The 23,147-nt window shown below is 39.4% G+C and overlaps 1 long non-coding RNA gene across 8 annotated transcripts in view; it reads right to left on the reverse strand.

Moving 5' to 3' along the window:
• Window positions 1-23,147, reverse strand: part of LOC125900121 (uncharacterized) — a 102,327-nt gene that overhangs the window by 71,658 nt on the left and 7,522 nt on the right. For 3 of the 8 annotated variants that reach the window (XR_007450805.1, XR_007450810.1, XR_007450807.1), the window contains exons 2-4: window positions 14,252-14,370; window positions 13,298-13,436; window positions 12,773-12,858 (exon numbers count right to left, since the gene is read on the reverse strand). This is a non-coding gene — a long non-coding RNA (uncharacterized LOC125900121). The other 5 variants (XR_007450808.1, XR_007450811.1, XR_007450809.1 and 2 more) reach the window with 5 other exon arrangements.

Genomic DNA, 23,147 nt, shown 5'->3' on the forward strand with positions numbered 1-23,147 from the left:
GGTAGAGTGTAATAACCCCCGTATATTTTAACCTCCTTTTAATCAGTGGGGAAAAGGAACAATCAGTTACATCACTGAGACGGAGAGTACTGGTTTTCCCCCAAGCCAAAGTGTACTGCTTATTTATCCAGCATCTAAGGCTCGCCTGGTTTATTTTATCTGACTGAGTGAAATTCCAGTATCAGCCCAAATTTCTATGGGGCGGTGGGCCTTGTCTGGCTCCTTTCTGTCTTAGCAGATGTGGAGAAGTGGATTGGAGGTGGTGTTGGTAATGTGGGTGTGTAGCAGGGGGTGAGAGCTCCTACCTACTGTAGTCTCAATACTGGAAATGTTTCAGACCTGCAGAAATTGGATCATTTAAGACCTGGTGACAGACACAACCCCAAACAGGCGAATGGTTTAGTGACAGACATTGCTGAGAATGAATGGGAGCTAAGAATTGAGTGTATGCAATATTAATCAGAAAAATATATTTAAATACTACTACAAAGTTATCGTTTTTCATTTATTTGTCTTCATGCATTTCTTCAAATTGATAAGCTGGAGGAGTGGCAGGCTGAAATGAGTCACCATGCTCAAGACAAATGTGTTACATTTGGGGTTATGTACATAACCTGCACAATTATTTTCCTGCTCACATATACTGTAGGTACACATAGGCTGTGTCAGTAATCTCATACTAACGTACTGCATACTACATACGCAGTCAGTATGAACTGCACACAGTCTACTAAATTAATAGTAAGTATGTCATTACCAGCTGACTGTTTATATTGAAGCTACTGTATCTGTCTTTTCTGCATCACATGACTGTATCGATCACAACGTTAACAGTTCAAACTACTGTTTAATGAAAATTGATCCTTAAAAACTCTTAAAAGGTATTCATTAATATGGAAATAAGGTCTTAATTGTTTTTTAAAAAGTCTTTAATCACTCTTTCAAAAGTCTTAAAGATGACATGAAATGGAAAGTCGGTTTGTTATTAATCTTTTTATCTTTTTTTTGTTTGTTTGTTTGGTCAACGTTCAATTATTTTAATAGTCATGACTTCAAAGAGACATTAAAAAGACAATACACACCACAGAAAAACGTAAAATGATCATAAAGTGATGCAAAACTGCCACAAAGAGCCTGTTTATACGTGGTACATGTATTAACATATGTTTTGGGTGATTAGATAATAAGTGGACAGCACAAATTACCAGTGTAAACCACCTCCAAGACACTTTGTGATGTGATCACTCAAATCACTTGTTGAAGTGGTGTGAGATGCAATTGACCACATATCTTTTTTAGTGTAAATACTACTGTGCTCTGATGCATTCCCATGGACTACATCATTAAAGCCATAGTTGGTAATCCTGTTCAGAAACACTTTTTGTTATACTGGGTAAAATGGTCCTTCCATCCTGAGAGTAGTCAATACATAGTGTTCAGAAAAAGGAATGAAAAAAATCCGACCTCTGTGGCAGCTGCAGGCCTGGAAAAACTCTGACCAATGCCTGCCATTCGGTGCGAATGGAAAGAACCAATCAGATGCCTTCATGTCTCGTATTGCCTGAGCCCCCCTCCGTCCCTCTCTCCCTCCTCCCTGCGCACACTCATCACATGTCACTGTTGCCGGAAATATTCAGCACTCCTCAGTAGAAATACCAAGTTAGCAGGAGTTTGCTGCACAATGGCAGAGAAAGTGCAGTCAAAAGTACCACTTCCAGCGTTACTTGTAATGGCTCACCCCACTAAACAGCCTGAGAAGAGAAAGGCAGAGGCAGAAAAGGCTGCCACGAAAAAGGCTTTGGATAAAGTGAGAGGACAAACCAGACATCAACAGCAGTCCAGCTTTTGAACAGTGGAGACAACTGAGGGAGCTGAAGGGCCTGAAGAGTGATGCAGAGGTTGCTGTCTTTCTGTTGGACAGGTGATTATTTGTTTGCTTTGGGGGGATTTGTTATTTTACTTGGCTATCCTCTGCTCTGCTGACTACAGGATGTGTGTTCAGGCATGTCTGGGCTCGTGGCTTTGGACGGAGCACTGACGGGAGGGGGAGCAGGTGGTGGAGCTTAGAGGAGGTGCCGCTTTCAAATCTTGCTAGCTCTCCAACATTACCAACTATGGCTTTAATGCAGAGGACCCATTTGTATATGAGGGGACACACTATAAGTTTCACATTTTATGACAAGTTGGACTTAGTGTTGAATCATTTTGTCCGATAAAGAAAGAAATATTGAATTCTGCTGCTGGCAATATCTCCAGTTTGTGTGTGTGTGTGTGTGTGTGTGTGTGTGTTAGAGTGCGGCATGGGCAGCATATTTCTGTCTGAACCCGAACCGAGCCCGACATTATTTAATGACCAAAGCACTGAGTTTGTGTCACACAGTGGTAACAGGCTATTTAACAGGCCGGGCGTGTGCCGTGGGTGCTCAGCTGCGGAGAGGGAGACCTCCGTGTTTGAGACGGGAGCGGGAGGTGGGAGATCCGAGGCTTCTAGCGAGAGGAGAGGGAGACATAAAACAAAATAAGATAAAATAGGAAAAACCTGTCTCCCTCTTATTTTATTTTCAGCGTTTAATCAAGGCGGAGGCGGGCGGCTGGAGGTCCGAGACTTCCAGAGAGGGGAGAGGTAGAAACAAACAGCCAATGTGTGTCTGTGCGTTATGTTCAGGTGTTGTCACGTAAATAACAGTGCCCAAGCAATAAACAGGACAGACAATAGGATTTTAGTTATTTTTACACTACATTTTCACTGAAAGCTGACCGAATCCGACCCGAGCCCGAATACAATTTATAGCTATATTTTTGACCAAACCCGCCCGACCCATCGGGTACCGTCGGGCTCGGATCGGGTAGCCACACTCTAGTGTTTGTATCTGTCCCCTATTGGGGCCTATCTGAATGTCTGTCTTTGAGAGATATTATTTTGCAATATAACTGAATTTTCTATCCATACATATAAATTTTAAATATATTAAAATTATAAGGCATCTTTGAGTAAACTGCGAGTATCATTTAAGTAGGCTATGTCGTGGCTGGCCAAGTGTCCTCTTTTTTGGAAATCAAAATATGGTCACCCTACATATGTAGTAATATAATCTGAACACCAGTGGTCAGCAGGGGACATATGATAGACACAAGCGTGAACAGCAGTGTGTCTCGGCTGTCCAGTTGTGTTCGTATCACTGAAATATGAGTTAATAGCAGGTATGAACAGGCTCACTGACACAAAGATACATGTCATTTGTAGTCCTTTTGTACCTCTTTCAATCTGGGTGTCTTGCTGCTATGTAGGAGGGGTGAGCAGCTATTTACATGTCTGTGCCTAGATCTCATAATATGTCCATAAAAGGTAGATGCAAAATGTGTGTTTACATACACATATAGCACCCACAGGCTTGCACACAAACAAGAAGTCATTGCAACACACTCATTGTACCAGTGGTGTGGATGCAACTTTTAAAATGACTTCATATGATAAAAGAGAATGACATTCTGAGCTTAAGGTTTCCAAAAGTATGACAGCAAAATAGGTTTGGCATCATTATGGACAAAGGAAGTTGTCGAAATGGCAGAAATATAAACTTTTTAGGGAAAGTGTTTGGCATTTTCTGAAACAAAAATGTCACTTTCAGACCAGTTTTAGAAAAACAACTCAAGCTCAATAACTGGTGTGTGAAGGCAAAACTAGTGCTCAGTTCACTGATTTGGAGACTGTCGCCACCAGAGGCACTACAGTAAAAATGTTACCTTAAAGCAGCTGTGCGGAACTTTTTACCATTAATAAAACTGTCCCTAGTTCGTATCACCTCCCCTTCAAGATCCGCATATTTATTTGAACCCAACAGCGACAAAAAGGCCTTCCTCTATATGGCTATTTAGTGTAGCCTCGCTCGGGTCGGACACACAGCAGAAGTCAGCAAACCAGAATACGGCACTTGAAGCAGAAGTGATTCTGCTCACCAGCAGCAGCCCGCAGCAATTAAACCACAGAAGAAGGAGCCGTGTTTATGTAACCAGTGGTAGCTAGTGTTGTCTGCGTTGTGTTTTAATGAGGCCCAGACCAAGATGTCTTTGGAGACGATCTCCGTTTAATCTGATGAAGAGTAAATGTAACATAAACGTCGGTCAGACATGCTCTCTACTCCAGCTCCTCTCACACATCGTGCAGTGACAAAGGGGGAGAGGTTAGCGCGGAAGACATAATATATAGGGGTGGGGACCCACAAAAACAAACGGAGGGGTACAGGAACTGAGTCTCAAACGTTCCACATAACTGGCATGTCAGGTTTTAACTATTAACAGAAGTTTTGTGTAATTATAATGCTTAAACATCACAAATAAATATTTCAAACATTTGTTACTGCTGTATTTGACCATGTTACATTTACAGTGTTCTTCGAGTAAGCAGTACGCAACGGACATTGCTGAACACATAAGACCTAACAGTTTTACCAGAGATGTATCTATGAGGACTTGGTTGTCATGGCGGATAACGAAGGAGCATCTAAAATTATCTGTGACTGTGACCATGAACACGAATATACAGCACGCAGTTGTCCTCAGTTTATAAGAAATTCAGAGCTACACCAGAACATTTATGAACAGGTCTTATTTTAATACTAATTTGCGTGTAACGTTAGCATGTTAGCATGTTTCCACTAATTACTTGGACTGACTTAACGTTAGTAGCGTTAGCTTTGCAAGCGAAGGCTGCAGGTAACAACTTTGTTGTGTTAGGATTATGTTATGTCTTCATTGTGTATCTTCACATAAAAGAATACTCTGACGATTTGGGAGTTATGCCCTTTCTCTATCATTTTCATGTTGAGACAACATGATCAATATATTTTTTGTGTCTGTACATCCAGTGGCTGAGTCTCAGTGGTTAGCATTGCGCTTATAGGGGGTCGGTACGTCCTGCGCTGTGATCCGGTGAGCAGGTACAGCCACAGACGTAGCTTGTAAACAAAACTCAGCTGTTTATTTAGCCTAGCGATATCTCTGGACTACAGTAGCTGCAATGGACGACTTTGAATGCGATTTTGAAGAGTTTCTTGTAGCGGACACAGATCCAGACCCATACCTGTTTGAGCCGGAGTACACAGATGAGGAACTCCATGTGTTGCATGCTGAGCAGGCGAGAAGAGAGGCTGAATCCTCCACTCCCATTTTGCTGGACAGAATGGGATTCAGTGCTACCATCGTTGGGGAGATATATCATCAGGACGAAAACCGCTGCAGAAAGTGCATCACAAGGAATGAAAACTTTGCAGCAATCACTAATCCTGGCGTGATTGAAACTTTTTTTCATGTTCCTAAGATGAACTGGAAAAAACGCCCAAGGCCTGCAGGAGCTGATGGACAGCTTTCAGTCGGGTGAGTAATATCGTCCGTGTCGTCTCTTTGTCTGCTTTTACCGAGTGACCTAGCGTATCCCTCCGCGCAAGATGTACTGACCCCCTACAAGCGCTATGCTAACCGCTGAGACCCAGCCACTGGACGTGCAGACACAAAAAAGATATCGATCATGTTGTCTCAATATGAAAATGATAGTGAAAGGGCATAAATCCCAAATCGTCGGAGTATTCTTTTCACATAATAATGCAGACTCAGCAGATGACTTGTTAACTGTTTATTCCTCCTTACACCGAACGTACGCGGCTGCTTCTCATTGTTTCCAGTAGCACAACAACAGTTACTACATTACCCAGAATAACTTGAGGCTCACACTACTACGGTAGCCTTAGTAGCTCAAAATACACAACAGATCAGATCAGAACAGAAACATGACAGGAGAATTTACTGAGTAATTTTGCTGTTTCCACTAATTACTTGGACTGACCTGACGTTAGTTAATCCTCTCGCTCAATTTGGCATTTTACAACACCAGGCTGTGGGTGTCACACCGCTTCGACCAAAGGGGCACTATAATCAACGAAAACGAAAAGTTCCGCACAGCTGCTTTAAAGAGGCAACAGATAGGATTCCTTTTTTTTTAGTTTGGCGCCGCCTAGCGTCAGCGGTGTTGCTCGCACTGTCGCAACGACCAAATCGATGGTGGGGATCAGAGATAATCAATAAAATGTAGGCTGTAAAGCCACCAGTATACTTCTCTGCTTATGTAGAATGAGAAAGTGTGTGTATACTAAATGAGTAAAGAGACTGAGCAACAATTATCAGATTTATCTGAAGAAAAAACAAATAGTAATGCAAATAATTATACCAGAATGCACAGTACCAGTACAAACAACTCTCAGTAAATTATACCAATATGTACAGTATCAGTACAAACAACAGTAGACACGTAAGGGATAATGTATAGTGAGCCGTGACTGTTGAAAAATAACTCCCGACAGGGGAATGGAACCCTGACGCACAGTGGAGTTATTTTTCAACAGTCACCGGCTCACTATACATTATCTTGCTTAGACCATGGCTTACTACTAAAATATTCAAATGTGACAACTGGCATCAATATTATTAAATTGCTGGCAGAGTGTATTGACAGAGGAGAGACATTCACCAGACAAACGGGAGTGGAGGAGAGGATTTTACTCCACTTCTCCCAGTCGGAGATGCTGGGTGCCCAGTAGCTGCTCACATTTATGGCCAGTGACTGACATGATCTCCCTGCTCTCCAGGACAGCTTGGGAGAGCTGTGTGGACTAACATTAACTGATTTTGATGCTCCTCAGTCTAAGGCCGTTGCAATGAAAAGTTCAGTGTTCACAGCTGGGCATGGTTTAGCTGGGCGATGTCCGTTGATAGCTGCCTGAGAAGAAAACAGAAGGACGGAAGGGAGGGGGGGTATCACTGTCAGAGGGCTGCTGTAGAATGGCAATAAGGATGTCAGCTAACCAACACTCGCTACCGATTTGCGATGCTGGCAAGCTAGGAGTTAACTAGCAGCCAGTACAGTACAGTCCTCTCTCATCTAGCTAACATTTAGCCGTGTTACTTACTGATCCATTAGAAAGAAAGCTAGCTGGACATCAGTTTTGAAGCCTCTTTGGTCACGGAGCTCCCTCCATCTCTTGAACACCTGACTGAGGTTTACTCTTGTTTTTCCTCTTCTTTTATCACTTTCCTTTTAGCTATTTTTTGCCTCCTCAGACAGAGGAGCTTGTTTTCTTTTGCTAGGCCGTTTTTCACTTGTCTTCAAACTTTGTCCATCTGCCATTGTGTTCGCTCCAGTTCCTAATTGGCTGACTGACCAGTTTTGCAATACATGACGCATTTCCTGCTGTAAAGCAGATTTTTCTCCGCGAAATGTCGTCTCCGGTGGCAGAAGCTTATTACAAAGATTGCAAAGCTACTAAGTAACCTATGTAAACGCTAATAGTCTTATTTTACTGTGGCCACTACCCTGTGCAACCCACATTACTTTCATAATGATATATTTAGGAAAAAATGCTATCTGTTGCCTCTTTAAAATAAAAGGATACTGTATGGTACTATGATATACCTGTTTGGGTGAGACCAGTGAAACTCAATGAGGACATTTTGTGCTATCTTCTTATTTGGTCAGAACTCTACTTACCAACAACAGATCTACATTTTACTGACAGTATTTTTCTGCAGTGACAGCACTCCCTATATGAAGGTTCTCCAGGCTATCATATGGGCTTGAACAAGTGGCAACCTGTGGGGCTGAAAAACGAAGCCAAGATGGAAGTGCCAAAAACTGCTCTAAATGCTACTGGAGGTGGCTTCAAATTGACTCCATTTTCATTACGTTAAAATACCCAACTTTACTACAGAAACAAACGTTGACAGCCCAGTGCAAAAAACAGTTTTGGGGTCTGTCACTAATTTCCCTAGTCATGACCACAGTACAGGGGATGAATTTCATATAATTGATCAGTTCAAATGTTATTAAAGCCTAAAGTTCTGCATAATTAAGGGTGTGACCACATTGAGTGACAGGTGGTTACAGTCTGATGAAAAGTAGCAATCACCACATTAGTTAGGTAATGTAACCATGGCATAACCTAGCTCCACATATGTAGCCATAGCAGTAGCTGTTGATATTTCAGTGTGTTTTCAATTCATGAAAATTAAGTGTAACATTTTGGTCCCCTAAGACCCTTTTAAGGAATCGGATGTTCCTTTTTCTGGTGAGTACATTTTGTTGTAATTGCTTAAAGCTTGTTTTTTTTTCAGCAAAAGTTTGCCTTATCACAGTTGACCATTACTGTAATGCACTGTGATATTAAAGCTAGCAGCTACTGATAGGGTTATCTCCACCATCTCTAAACTAAGGGCACTAAGTTTGGTTTTAATTAGTTATAAGGTGCTTTAAAAGGGGATTTCATGTCATGATTGACAGCTCTGTGTGGCAGTCGGTTTGCTTGAAATCAGTGCTCACAATTGGTCGGGCAGTTGTATGGGCGGGAAATCCATACCAAGGATATCACTATTGCGCAGACTCTGGCTGCAAATGTTGTCACTAGGGCACATTGGCAGTGTTCTTATCCCAGATATTTGGCTTCAGTTACTGGAGTTTCCTACTGGTGTCCAGTTCTTTTGTGTGACCACTGCAATTCATGGTTTGAAGTGAATACTTTAATTTCTGACATCAAGTTTGCACCACGTCAAAAGGAACAACCTACCAGTGAGCAGCAAGGTCCTTAAACTAATTTCGCCACTTCCTGCAGTTTGTTCCAGCCTGGTCTCACTCTGAAGTCTCACCAGCATTTTGGGAGTGAATTCTAGCATCAGGCACCGACATAAAAAATCCTTTCACGTTGGTATAATACGTGGCCAGTCGGCTTTATTGTGTCATGGCACCCGGCGGCATCAGGAAAAAGACTTGACAACAATGTAAGTTAAGGGGGCAAAGACAACCATGTGATTGTAAGGCCAAACCCTGTTCTTTTTTCCTAAACCACACTGCATGGAAACAATGTCATTTCCTTTCCACCAAAAGACACCTTGAAACAGTCTATACTGATGACCTCAACCATACTTCTGATTCATAGGGTGTCATTTTTAGAATGTTTGAGGCCACAAGGCCACATACTGGTTGCAGCGAGTTTTACTATGTTGTCATTTGCCATAACTTCAACTCATTAACTTCCATTATGTGAATATGAGTTGTTCAAGATTAACATTTGATGCTAATTCTCCAGGCAGGTGTCACTGAAACATTGCAGAAAAAGAGGGTAGAACAGATGATGTAATTGACAAAGAGTCAGTCAAACCCCAAACAAACAAGAGCATACGGAAAAGATGATGGACGTATGGCATGTTAATATTTTCATAGCATATATTAATTTCAGAAACAGTCTACTACAGTCTCGTCATAGCTCCACAAAGATATTTTCATCTGCTACCATTTGTCATCTAACCAGTGAGTGGAAGCTTCAGTGGATGTTTTCGTCAATGCTTCATGTACATTATGATTTATTAACTAAGTCTGTTCCATTATACTTTGTTGCATTTTGTTTTTACTGATATATCAATTTGTCCTCTTCAGCCAAGTGTAAAAACCTTTTTGCTATGTTTCCATTCAATTTTTTAATGCAGAAATTGACAATGTACAGCCAGACAGGTGGAAAGGTATGCACTTACTCTGCACATGCCAAAATAACAAGAACAGAAAGTTTGGGAATCAGAACCGTTAGCAGTCTAGGCTAATGAGCTTCCACTTTCTAGGTAAAATACAAACTAAACAGCACAAGTGCTCCTCCCAGATGTTGAATGCTGTAAAGGCACAGATAGCATGGTTGATAGATTACAGGTTCAAGAAAAGAAAAACACAATGAGTCAATGATGTTCCCCAGTCAGAAGTGCAGTCCAAAAAGACATAAAGTGATTGGGTATTTCTCTTTTTACATTCATGTCTGATTTGCCCGTTGATTGCAGGAGCAGTAAAGGTTGATGAAGGGCTCAGGCTGGTTGGACATCCTGATTGGTACTGAAGCCACAGGGTCCAACAACAAACACACACATACACAGCAGGAGGGACACTGAGCCTTGGATGAACAGTGCAAATCCATTGGCATAATGACAATTCAACACCTCTTTCAACACTGTTCAGAAATCAAAGCACTTCACCAAATAGACAAAAAAACAAATGATAAATAATCACTGCTTTCCCTTTGCGCAGTCACATTTAATTTTCTTTTTTATTCTTCACATGGATTCATTAAACTATAATCAGCTTGTTGTTCCTGTGCTGGTCCAAATTGGGTCCCAAATTGATTTCTCTATCCTCCCCATGCCAAATATGAGCTGGTAAGTCTTTGATCTGTATTAGCAAAGTGTTAAATCTGTTTGATCTCTTCGATTAGACCCCAACGTGCTGTCTAGACCCCAAGGCCAGCGGGTGAGGAGTTCCTCTTCTCTTTGTTTCTGTCTGCTCTGCAAGTCTTGCCTGTAATAACCCCTGAGGGTATTTCAAAACACTCTGCAACGGGACATTCAAAGTGTGTTTAATTGCACTGGTAATTATTCTGAATGATAACATCACTTCACTTGCATCAATTCTGCATGGGTAAAAATAAAATAATGAATTAGTCAGTAAAAAGAGACATCCTTGCATATGAAGATATCAAATTCTGCCTTCAAATAACAGGCTTTTACTTCTCTCTATTTGAATCTCAAACAGTGCAGCCAAAGGGCCTATGAACAACATTTCATCCAGAATTATTTATTTCTTGTCCACCCCAGTTTACACTTCTTCCACAAAGTTTGCAATTCATCCTTTTTTTGACACCAAATACTAACTTTACGGTATAAGAGATGAAAGACATGTCCACATCGATGTAACATTAAAGTTTATAACACTGAATGTTTTCACAGTATCCTTTCCCTGTCCTCAGTTTCTTCTCGTGGGTGTCAGGTGATTGACAAGAAGCAGTGTGTAACATAATGTAGCATTGGAAAAAAAAAAAAAAAAAAAAACATCAACTTGAGCACAGCAAAAATATGCTGCCAAAACAAACTTAAGCATTCATAGTTAGTCTTATGGATTATGTAGCTCCGAGGGGAGGAGAACAAGTCCTTGTGTTTCCAGTTATTCAGACTGTGTGCAGACAGCAGCAGGATTAATGGAGAGAAGAGGCACAAGATTTGAAAATGCACTGGTATTGTCCTACTCATATATGTACATAACAAATCTGAAATGTTTGCCTTGTCCTTGCAGAGTGTGACTTAGTGGGCATGGACTTTAAGGGTAGCTCTGCTAGCCACTACCATCTAAGAGCTGATGGTCAAGTGTGATTATATGATGGCAGTTTATCTGCTCAAAGCACATTTGATGTGATGTAGTTATGTGTAAACCATATAAGAGTGGAGGAGTCATCACAAATAATTTTACAGGAAGAAAAAAAATAGAGTTTTTTGTACATAAATACATCAAATGGCCATTTTGACAAACACACATATACACAGTCACAAACTCATTAATACTTTTCTTAAGACTTGTAGCTTGTGTTAGCTCCTTAAAACAGAAGTTAGCAACTAGCCCATGAACATCATGGAGCATTTAGTGGCTGAAAAGGCTAACATTGTTCTCAGGAGTTGGTAGAGACAAATCAGGGCTAAGAGAGGGAATATTGGACTTACATTTATTCAGGCTTGGGGAGTAAGCAGCCCTTTCTCCCACACAAAGGTACATTTCAGGGCGTTATGATGAGTGTCATGTGTCGTGTCCAACATTCATCCAAACCTAACCTTGTTCTTTTGCTGCCTAAACTGAAGAAAATAAACCTTAAAAATGAGGTGTTTGGTACATTCAAGTTTATTTAAAAAAAAACAAACAAAAAAAAACTATATGCACGTAAGGAAAATGAACTGTACATTTCCTATAAAAACAGAAGTGCATTTTGAAAAGACACAGTGCATCTAACAAGCATGAAGCATGACACACCATCCCAGATTGTAAAAACTAGAGGCGGGAGTGTGTATATATATGTATATATATATATATATATATATATATATATATATAAGATGTCGGCCAAATTAAAATTAAATTCTAGCATTTTTTTCCCCATTAAAGGGTTTTTTGTAGAGTTTTTCCTTGTCCGTTGTGACGGTCCAAGGACAGAGGGATGTCGTATGCTGTAAAGCCCTGTGAGGCAAATTGTGATTTGTGATATTGGGCTTTATAAATAAAATTGAACTGAACTGAACTGAATAGTGATGCAGGTGTCAACCCACAGGTTGACTCACGGAAGTGGGCAGTGTGGGTAAGCTTGTTAAAAAATGTCAGTTTTGCGTAGGTAGGTCCTTAAATGACAAAGCAGTGTTCTGAGAAAGTTATTAATAACATACAGAAATTTCATGCAGTAGTCCCCCTTTCTCATGCCCTCTTTCTGTCTCTTGTTCTGTCTATCCTTCTCTGTCATGCTCTTGTAACGGTTTTTGTCTACTGTTGTACAGAATTTTGTACGTGCATCAATCAACACAAGTTTAATAGCGAATTATTTATAATTATTATTATTTTGTGAGTAGCATAACGGGACTACAACTATGGAATTTTTTATACAACCCTATGTTGTACTTAAAGGTAAAGGTTCATTTATTTATCATTCTGCAATTTTCTGTACCATTAAATTCAATGCGTTCTACAGTAAATGGGTAAATTTTAACCATTGGTGGTTTTAGGTGTACAGCTATCAATGGTGGTTCTTATGTTAACAAATCATTTTTTTCACTTTAATGAAGTCAAACTAAACCATGATGTTTAAGCACCTTACAGTGTTGTCATGTAAGACTGGAGGATTTAAAAATCTCATGTGGGGTGCCTGGCATAATAATACTATACCTTAAATCTTGAGAGTGATTGTTCCCAGTGATGGTCGGGCATTTGAAAGGGGTTAGCATGTCACAGTGTGGGGCCTTTGTTGTATTCTGTGAAAAACAGCAAGTCTGTCAGTTCAGGCTAAAAGTACACAAGGAGAGAAAAAAACAATGTGTCAAACAGCAGAGGAGCGACGACTGAATACTTTATGACTCACAGAAAGAGCCACAGCAGGTTCCCACCGCCATAGTAACAACTGTGAAAAATTCAATTCCTCTTGCCTTTCCCACTCAGAGAGAGGAGGATTAGGGCCCAAGAGGCACACTCGGCTACCCGCTGGTCCTGCGGGCTCTCTCACAGGCCCCAACATACAGGAGCCATTCAGAGGGTGGCCATTCTTAATGCCTGACTTATGCCCACGCTGCCATTTTAGTGACATCAGCACAGCATCCAGCAATCCTCTTTAAACTGCCTTTCCATCCTTCTCATCTGCTGTTGTTTTTATTCTCTGTCTCTGTTATTAAAACTAATCAGGATGACGTGTTTCACCTTTTTCATCATTCTTTTGTGCTACGTTTTCTTCTCCGGCGTCGGTCACAGGGAGCAAAACGAGGTCGACCTGGGTGTTTACATTGGTGTGGTGCCTCCTCCCTACTGTGGTATTGATGTGGCATTATGGGGCCTGGGACTGAAGAGGCACAGAGAGGTAGACAGAAGAGTAAGAGGCTAAAAAGATGAGTTTTTCAGAGTGCTTAACAGAGTCCAGGGTCCAGGGGAGTGCAGTTTGTCCCCCTCTGAGCTTTTTTTCTACCTATCACCTAATAGGACTGGACTGGGTAGGAGTAAAAAGAGATTAAAGGTTGTGTGTGTGTGTGTGTGTGTGTGTGTGTGTGTGTGTGTGTGTGTCGTGGATTTTGTAGACAACAGCATCCCTACTGGTCATTCCCAGAGCTGAGTGCTGCAGATGATCAAAGATGTGTTTTTTTTTCTGATACACTTTCCACAGAGCTGTCATTCCCATGATGCAAATACTATTGGGTTAAGTGATGTGTCCCAGTTACTCCAGTTAGACTGTCCTGGTGTTTATTCACAGACTGATTGACAAGTTCCAGACTAGACAGGGCCCATGAGGCCACTGAGACACTTTGATAATTTTCCATCACAGAGACATTTGTTGGAGGAGTGAGCCACATTTGATTTGGCTCATTGAATTTTTTTGCTATTTTGGGTGTTTTCTATTTTTTCTATTCATCTGTGGATTATATACAAATGCTTTTTTTTTCTTTGATTTGCACTCATCAGAATAAATGATGAATATGTGGGGAATAAAAGGAAAAAAAAATACAAAGTGGCTCAGCAGAGCTTGTGTAAAATAAAAAAAAAATGGAAGGTCAGTCAGCAGAGCGTGTGTAAATGGCAGAGTGGGCATCTCTTTGCACATGTACAGAAATATTCTATTCATGGCCTGACTAGGTTCAAAGTACCAACAAAATGAAATCATACCATTTTAGTGTCTTTTGAACCGTTTAAAAGGATGCATCAGCGATGTTGCATGGTATTAAGTATTAATGCAGTCTGTTGTGATGCCTCCATCTGCCGTCCCACTGGCTGGACTCAGTGCTCTAAAATAAAAGAAACAGATGGAAAAATACACAACACTGGCAGGAGAAAGCATTCGGCATGTAGTGAGAACCACGTGCATTAGAAATGGAAGGTATACACATGTAATCTCTGAGCATTTTGTGCAATGTAAGTTCCCCTAATAGCTGGCCACAGTGCACGGTTCCCATGGACTAAATAATATGTGGAAATAAAAGCTGGCTAAAAATACAGTGGTAGAAATAACCTAAAAGAACCGTTCCATTTGTCCAATTTCACTGATTTATTATTGATGTCAGGGACAAATGTAACCAGAGAAAGAAGTAGTAGATGCAGCAGGGACATATTTGGACTGTTAATCTCACTGAAGGAATTTCTTTTACTCCTGAAAAAGTCTTTGCACTGGCATACAAGTCAGAGTTGTTGGTCTTTGGAACTGGGACAAGAGGAGCTGTTGTAAGAGCTTGCGGAGTATAGACATAAAAATAACTTATCAATTTTATAATTTAAATTATTCAGTTTCTCGAAAGTCAGATCTGTTTCCAATAGGCCTATATAGTTCGAAATTGCTCATAAAATTAACAACTTAAAAATAGATCATTCATGCATCTAGAGGTTTTAAAAAATATATATAATCTAGACATAACAAACTCTTTTTAAAAACAACAAAGTACCAAAATAATTTTGCTTTTCTTGCCATACTGATGCTTTAAGGCAGTGATACTTGACTTACAGCCTGTATATAGGATGCCAGGTGGCCAGCCAACCATTTATTCACAATTAAAGAAATCGCATGCTTGGAACTTTTTTTTGGTAATTTGAATGTAAATGTGGTGCCAAAAATACAGCTTGTTTATTTTTTTTAAAAAATACCATGGATGATATTCCAGACTCCCTGAAAGAGGTCCAGGCAAATGATTTATGTATTAATTATTATTTTTTATTTATGAAGTCACTGCTGGTTTCCTGTCATTTTGGAAAAGTGATCCCCGGGCAAAGCAAGTTGAGTATCCCGGCTTTAAGGTGTCTTCCTCTCCTAATGACACATTCCTGTACAGCCCAGCCTGTAAGTCATAAAGCGTGTAGGCGCATGATGCCTGCCTGTCGAATGTTTCTGCAGATTTATACACGTGCAGTCTACTGTCTATCATATGTCACATGCCGTGCCCAGAGTCCACAGTTCCCACCAACGAGAAGATCTGAATTCCAGTGAAGTAACAGTAACATTATACTACAATTTGAATTGTTAATTTATTATAAACTTCATCCATTGAAAATGTACCGAAGTGCTTCATTCCTTACGTGCCATAGGGATAAGAACACAAACAGTTTTTGTTTTTATAAAACATATGCATGAAATATTCCTGTAAGTCAGAGTTAGTTATTGTAGATCATTGGAATTGATTCATTGGCGTTACATTGAGACTAGGGTTGGGACTCGTTAGGATTTTAACGATTCTGATTCCTTACCGATTCCTTCTTAACGGTCCGATTCCTTACTGATTCCTCTTACCGATTCCTACATTATATTCATTATACTTGCTATACTTGCTATACAAGTATATAATAAACACAAATGCAATCATACAAATACAAAAACTTTATTCTAACTGTTGCACAGTACAATTAGATGAAAATACACGTTTGTGTGTGGTGTGTATTTCAGATTTAGAGCTTGTATCATCTCCCTGAGAATATATAACAACAAAAAGTGATTCTCTGATTTCTACAGTAACACTATTACCTCAAATTAACCACAGCAATGTAATAAAAAATACTTATATGCATTCATGCTTGGGCACTGTTATTTACGTGACAACACCTGAACAGAACACACACACACATTGGCTGTTTGTTTCTACCGCTCCCCTCGCTAGAAGCCTCAGACCTCCCGCCTCCCGCTCCCGTCTCAAACACAGAGGTCTCCCTCTCTGCTGAGCACCCACAGAGATGCCCAGCCTGTTAAATAGCCAGTAACCATGACAACTGTGTGACACAAACTCAGTGCTTTGGTCATTAAATAATGTCGGGCTCGGTCAGGTTCGGACAGAAATATGCGGCCCGTGCCGCACTCTAATGGAAATGCACGTGACGTTTTTGGTTTTTTTTTTTACAATCTAGGAACTGTTTGCAGGAACCGTTACGCCAAATGTGATGGAACCGGTTCCAGAACAGGAACTTTGGACCTGGTTCCAAAAAAGAACCGGATCCGGATCCCAACCCTAACTGAGACACTGGCTATACACTTGCACTGCACATGAGCTCCTATTGTGCTTATTGTATGTCATTATGTTCTTATAAAAAAAGTTGTGACTGTAAGGCATGCTGTGCAAAAATGTTACTTATGAATGACATTAGGGTATTAAAAATAGTAAAATAATTATAAACTAAAACAAGACTTACAGTTTGATATGATAGAATTGTTAATGTTTAATGCATGCAGTTCACATCATTACATATAGAGTATGCATGATTAAAAACAATTAAAAAACTTTTTCATCATTTAAAACATGTAAAATTTATCAACCATATTGAATACTTTTATATTGTAATTAACTGTAAAACAGTGTAAAAATTTATATAAAGGTACTTAATACTCATTTAAATTTGCATTAACTGTAATATTAATTTAAAATACATTTTGTACATGTTTAAATGTAATTTGTCACATATGTAATGTGCTCGAAATGTTTATTAATATCATCATAAAAAAACACTGCATTAACATTACGCAGAACGAGTGAGTGTGTTATTTTTTTATATGGGCTAATGCTGTTAGGTGGGACACTTTCTGATAATTTATCTTCTGTGTCCTTTTTAATTATGATCTTCATATGATACTCTTCTAAATATTGAACATTTTTGGGGGCACTATTGGACAACTTTATTGGCAGAGTGGGACACCTAAAACACATTCTATTCTTATTTCAGTGACGGCCTAATTAATCAAATACACAAGGGGGTGCAGGTACAGCAGATTACATCCCTTAACAAATTATATAACATTTACAAAGTATCCATAATTTTTAAAATTTTGAAAACCTTTCCATCGTGGCTCACTGGGAAATTGTTAAATATGGTGTGCCACACCCCTGGAAATGATGTGTGTGTTGTGTTATCACATACTCGATTTTTAGTGAGGGAAGTATATACGGTGTTAAGTTAAAAACGATAATGATTAACTGTCCCACTTTACCCACTGTCCCTCTTGACCAGTATTCACTACTGTCAGGTTACAGGTGTTGGGTGATTTTCTGCTCATTGGTGCTGGATGAAGTTAATCTCTTATGTGACACAGCTATAATGACACACAATGGGTCAGTTTTTGATGTAGTGTCTTTTTATTATTCTATCATTGAAATATTTCAATGATAGAATAATAAAATGTATAATAAAATGTATGTCACGAGACAAGGCCAAGGATATTCAAAGGTCAAACGACGGAGTTCACTGTCCTGCACAGCACATTTTTGTGACAGATCATTGTAAGAGTTTTGAAGTTACACTCCTGTGTATGATTAGAAAGAGATGGAATGCTTTTTTTTTTTTTTTAAGGCAACACTTTCACCACCAATCAAAAACAAGGATTGGTGTAGCAGAGTGACCAGTTATGGAAGCTTTAGGAAGCTTTATTCCACTCCACTGCTGTAATTTCTCGCGCTCAATCCCCGCCATCAGCCACAACTGTGCCCAGAGGCTTCGTTCAAGGGTCACAGTGTTGGGATTATCTGAGAAAAAAAAAAAAAAAGAAAAGAAAAAAGAACTGAAAGAAACTGCTTGTAACCCCCTTTGCCTCCTCCTCCTCCTCCCCCCTCTCCCGCCCTTCTCCCCTCTCACCAACGGCCTCCATCAATAAACTTGTGCCAGCTGTTGCCTCGTGCTAAACCCTGCTTAAGAGAAACAGACCTAAAAGGCCCAATCAAGAGCGCAGCTCCACTGTGAGGTTATTGCGCCACCACAGGCTCTGGCCGGGGCCGTCGGTGCAGCAGCCCAACAGAGCTCAGTCGCAGTTAGAGACTCTAACTGAGTTAGTAAGGCTTAAGTTTAATTTGGAGGTGCACCGTGGATCAAACTCTGTGATACAGATCACACTGACATGCAGAACAGTGGGCAGTCTAAACACAGGTCCATTTTCTATGACTTCACTCACAAGTTTGAAACAAATTCCACAATAAATTTGTGGAAAAGAATGAATGTGACATGAAGGACAAAATTAATGAACCAACAAAATGTGACTTTGGAAGATTTAACTACACAGAGATTTAAAATAAAGTATAACTTTACTAGTAGGAGCACAAAAATATATGTCCTAATCCTCCTTTTCTTTAGTCTCAACTTTTTGCCTGAAGGAAAACCGAGGAGCAGCGAGGACAGAAAGGAGAAAATGGAAGGACAAAAAGAAAAGGAAACACTGCGTCCATTTGCAAATGCAAACATTGTGGTTGGGAGACTGGACGGCTGCGGGGGGCGAAAGCTCGGTGAGACCAACGATCAAAAAGCATGTGACAGTTTGGGGGTGAGGAAAAGGCCCGTGGGACAGACACATCGCGAGTTCAGGCAGGGGTTAGTGTGGCACGAGGAGGGAGCTGCTATTTCCACACCGACTGTTCCGCCTCCACCGCATCATCAGCATCATCATCATCATCATCATCATCACCACCGCCGCCATCGCCAGTCCTATCACAGGAATCTGCATCAGCATCGTTCAACTCTCTATGAACCCTGACGAGTCTGATAATTTGGCCACGAGGTCAGGCGGTTTTAAGGATGAGTTGTTTTTGTTTTAATCCATTATAAAAAAAAAAACAAAAAAAACCAGGGTGAATCAGAGGCCACCCTGACCTAAAATAACTTCTGAAGTACACGCTGGATCACTTCCTTCGCCATCATTTCCTAAAACAATGTACGATTTATTTTCAAATCAGAAATATATATATATATATATATATATATATATATATATATATATATATATATAATTATTATCTATGTATATATAAAATTAAAATATATTTTGTTAACCGATAGTATAAAATGTATAACTTACTAACTTCATATCCCATCTATAAGAAAGTAAGAATTTCTGTTTTATTTTACATAAAACAAACTATGATAAAGATTAATTAGAAAATATGATACAAAAGCCCATTACGCAACATATACACAATATATACTGAATACAAATACAAATTATAGTTTTATGTACATATATATAATGTTTGTGTGTGTGTGTGTGTGTGTGTGTGTGTGTGTGTGTGTGTGTATGATTATGTATTTATTAAAGAAAACAACTTTGAAATGATATTTTTAATACGGTTCAATTTTTATTTCTAACAATTTAAAATAAACATTTTCCAAATTACTAATATTCAACAAATCAAAATATGTAAAAATAATCACTCACACACACACACGCACACACACAAAGATAAAAATATCTATGTAACAAGAAAGAATGAGGGTAATAAGAATTAGGTCCCCATGTTATATTTTATTTGAGGTTATTATTTAGACAGGGATCAATGCTATAGTATTCATTTGTATTGCATACATGCATACAATTAAAACAGAAAGTAAATATACTTACTTATCCATGAATTATTACTTTACTAACTTTTGAAATAGGTTGGGTCATTTTTCTCTCATAATAAACAATTAGTTTTGTTTTATTACAAGTGTATTTGTGAATGATAGTTGGAATACATTTAAGTATTAAATATGAGTAAAAAAAAAAAAAGTATTGTATGCTGTACATATTTACACAACATACAATACTTTTTTTTTTTTTTTTTCAATTGAACCAGTCAGTCTATATTATGGTTGACTATGATGCAGGAGAATAACCTTTTATACAATGGTGATCATTTTAATGTGTTTCATATCTAATTTATTTACCCAGGCTAGACTCTCAGCCTGTCTCACAATAATTAAACATAACTCACAGTAAAGAACAAAACAAACACAAAGATAAGTCCACCTAGGAGTCTCCTGTTTTTGGGCCTTTTATCCCCCACATCCTGGCAGCGAGACATCAGATATTATAAGATAATTAAAAAGCCTGTGGAGCGATTACGTTATTCTGACACGTCGGGGGCAGCAATGGCAGCCCAAAACCTGGCTTCAGTAATCTCCCAAATATGGAGCGCTGGCCTCGTCCAATCACATGGCCTGATCTGCTCAGCTCCCACAGATACAAGCGAGTTCAAGTGGAGTTCATCATGGCGGCCATGGCGGAAGGTCTACTGGATGCGACGGCACAATGTCGGCCACACTGAAGTTAGTTTTGCCTCTGAACTCTCTCTGCGGCCTTGTACCTATTGAGAAGAACATTGTCATGAGGCTTTCAGATCTTTTCTCATCTACATCACTGATTTGTTTCTTTATATACTTATTTCATAGTAGTTGATTTCTCATGACGTTTGCACCTCTTCAAACACACTCTGGCAATACTTGCACTGTATATTCCTCTAATCCTGATCTCCTAAAAATGCTTTTCCATGCCCTGAGCCACCGCAAACACAAACCCAGTTATTGAATTCCCTAATAGAGTAATCTGTGTTTGCCCTGGTTTTGCATGTGGCGTTTGACTGGGACACTGCTGCCATCAGCAGGGCAGTGAGTGTGCCCTGCTCTTTAAAGCAGGCACATCAGAACACACAGTCCTACATTAGGTTCTACAGATTCCTCACTAGGGACTATTTTCTTTCCACATCAACTTTCCCCCCTGTGATGCAGGAACATGTGAAGTGGGAGCAGGACAGTCCATCTCGTGTGAAAACTGTTCCTATTCCCCTGCGCGTTCTTCATCTCCGCTGAGAGCATTAAAGTCATAATACCTCTGGGGGCAAAACCCCGCCTCTGACACAGACTGCAAACCTTTCACCCATTAATGCTGTCAAGCAACGGCTGCAGAGCCGTAACTAAACCAGGCCACAGTGTGTTGTCATCTTATCGTTATGTGCTGCTTTTCTCTCACTGAAAGCTGTCCGATTGAATTTACAAGATGTTTGTGTTTCAGCTCCTTTATGTGCCACGAACAACATATCCTCTCTGAATATGTTCAGTGAGTATGGTCTGTGTGTGTGTGTGTGTGTGTGTGTGTAAAAGTATTATCATCACACTGTAAAAAATACTCCATGACAAGTAAAAGTCTGTATTAAAGTGGTACAGGAGTAGTGGTAGCAGTGTTGCAAGTAATATGCAGTTACTTTGTCTAAGCAAAAGCAATAATAACATAATTCAAAAATACTTGTCTAACAAATATCATGCATTAAAAATCTTTAGTATTTTCAGCAAAATGTACTTAGAGTAGTAACATTTTATTAGCTGATGTAAAATCTTAATCTGAAAAGTCAGCTGTTAAATACATTTACTAGTACAGCACTGGCACTATAACGCCACGTCTGACTAGGGAACAAGATATATAAAATGTGATAAGAGATATAAAAGCTCACAGCAGTGATCAAAGAAAGTCCAGATATAAAGACAGCAGGTCAGTCTGTGAAGCGAAAATGAGATTAAACAAGTGATTTAAAGGATAATACGATCTTGTTTGAGCGTATAGTATAGGACGCATTATGGAAAAATAATCTGACGGCCTCCTATTTAGAATCAATCAAATCAAGCCACCATTCATCTCATATAAGCTTATACACTGTAATCATATATATGTGTGTATATATATACACACACACACACACATATATATATATATATATATATATATATATATATATATATATTCATTCATTCATCTTCTAACCGCTTCATCCTCTTGAGGGTTGCGGGGGGGCTGGAGCCTATCCCAGCTACATCGGGCGAGAGGCAGGGTACATCCTGGACAGGTCGCCAGACTATCGCAGGGCTGACACATAGAGACAGACAACCATTCACGCTCACATTCACACCTATGGACAATTTAGAGTTACCAATTAACCTAGTCCCCAATCTGCATGTCTTTGGACTGTGGGAGGAAGCCGGAGTGCCCGGAGAGAACTCACGCTGACATGGGGAGAACATGCAAACTCCGCACAGAAGGGCTCCCACACCCGGGATCGAACCCTCTTGCTGTGAGGCAAGAGTGCTAACCACCACCACCACCATGTGTATATATATATACATATATATATATATACAGACACACACATACATACTTTACTAAAATTAAAAAAAATATTTCTTTTTTACAATTTTTAGTGCAAATTTAGGAGTATTGACATTGACCAGGAGTGTTTTTTCCTTGATTCTATTTCCTCAATTGACTTAAAACATAAAAACAAAACATAAAGTGCAATGAAATACAGCATTTGTTTTCCAATCTGGGGTCCTGACCTCCAGCATGGGTCACCATAAAGTTCTCAAGGCCTTATTGATTTTAAGGGGTATAAGAATTTTTTTTTTTTTTTTTTTAAGCATTTAATTCATTTATGTGAAAAAAAATAAAAGGAATTCTTATTATCAAAGTTTAGATTATTATTCTTCAAAATATAAATTTAAATAAAATATAAAAAAATGTCAGAGGATAAGGCTACGGTGAAGCCCCAAACAAAAGCTTTATTCACAGAGCCTTTACTCTTTGCTAAACCGTCTCGTCCTGCATTAGTGGGCAGTCAAAAGCAAAAACCAAAGAGCGTGTAGCGCAATGGCTTAGCATCAGGAGGATGAATTTGTCAAAAGAAGAAGCCTATTACATACACATGATTGTTAAAAAAAAAAAAGTCTATATTTTAAACAGAAAGAGAATTGTATATAAAGGTTCTAAAAATATCAGGATCGGCTAATAGTAAAGTTTACCAGTTGT

This window comes from Epinephelus fuscoguttatus, linkage group LG13 (assembly GCF_011397635.1).
Source record: "Epinephelus fuscoguttatus linkage group LG13, E.fuscoguttatus.final_Chr_v1".
Lineage (NCBI taxonomy): Eukaryota > Metazoa > Chordata > Actinopteri > Perciformes > Serranidae > Epinephelus > Epinephelus fuscoguttatus.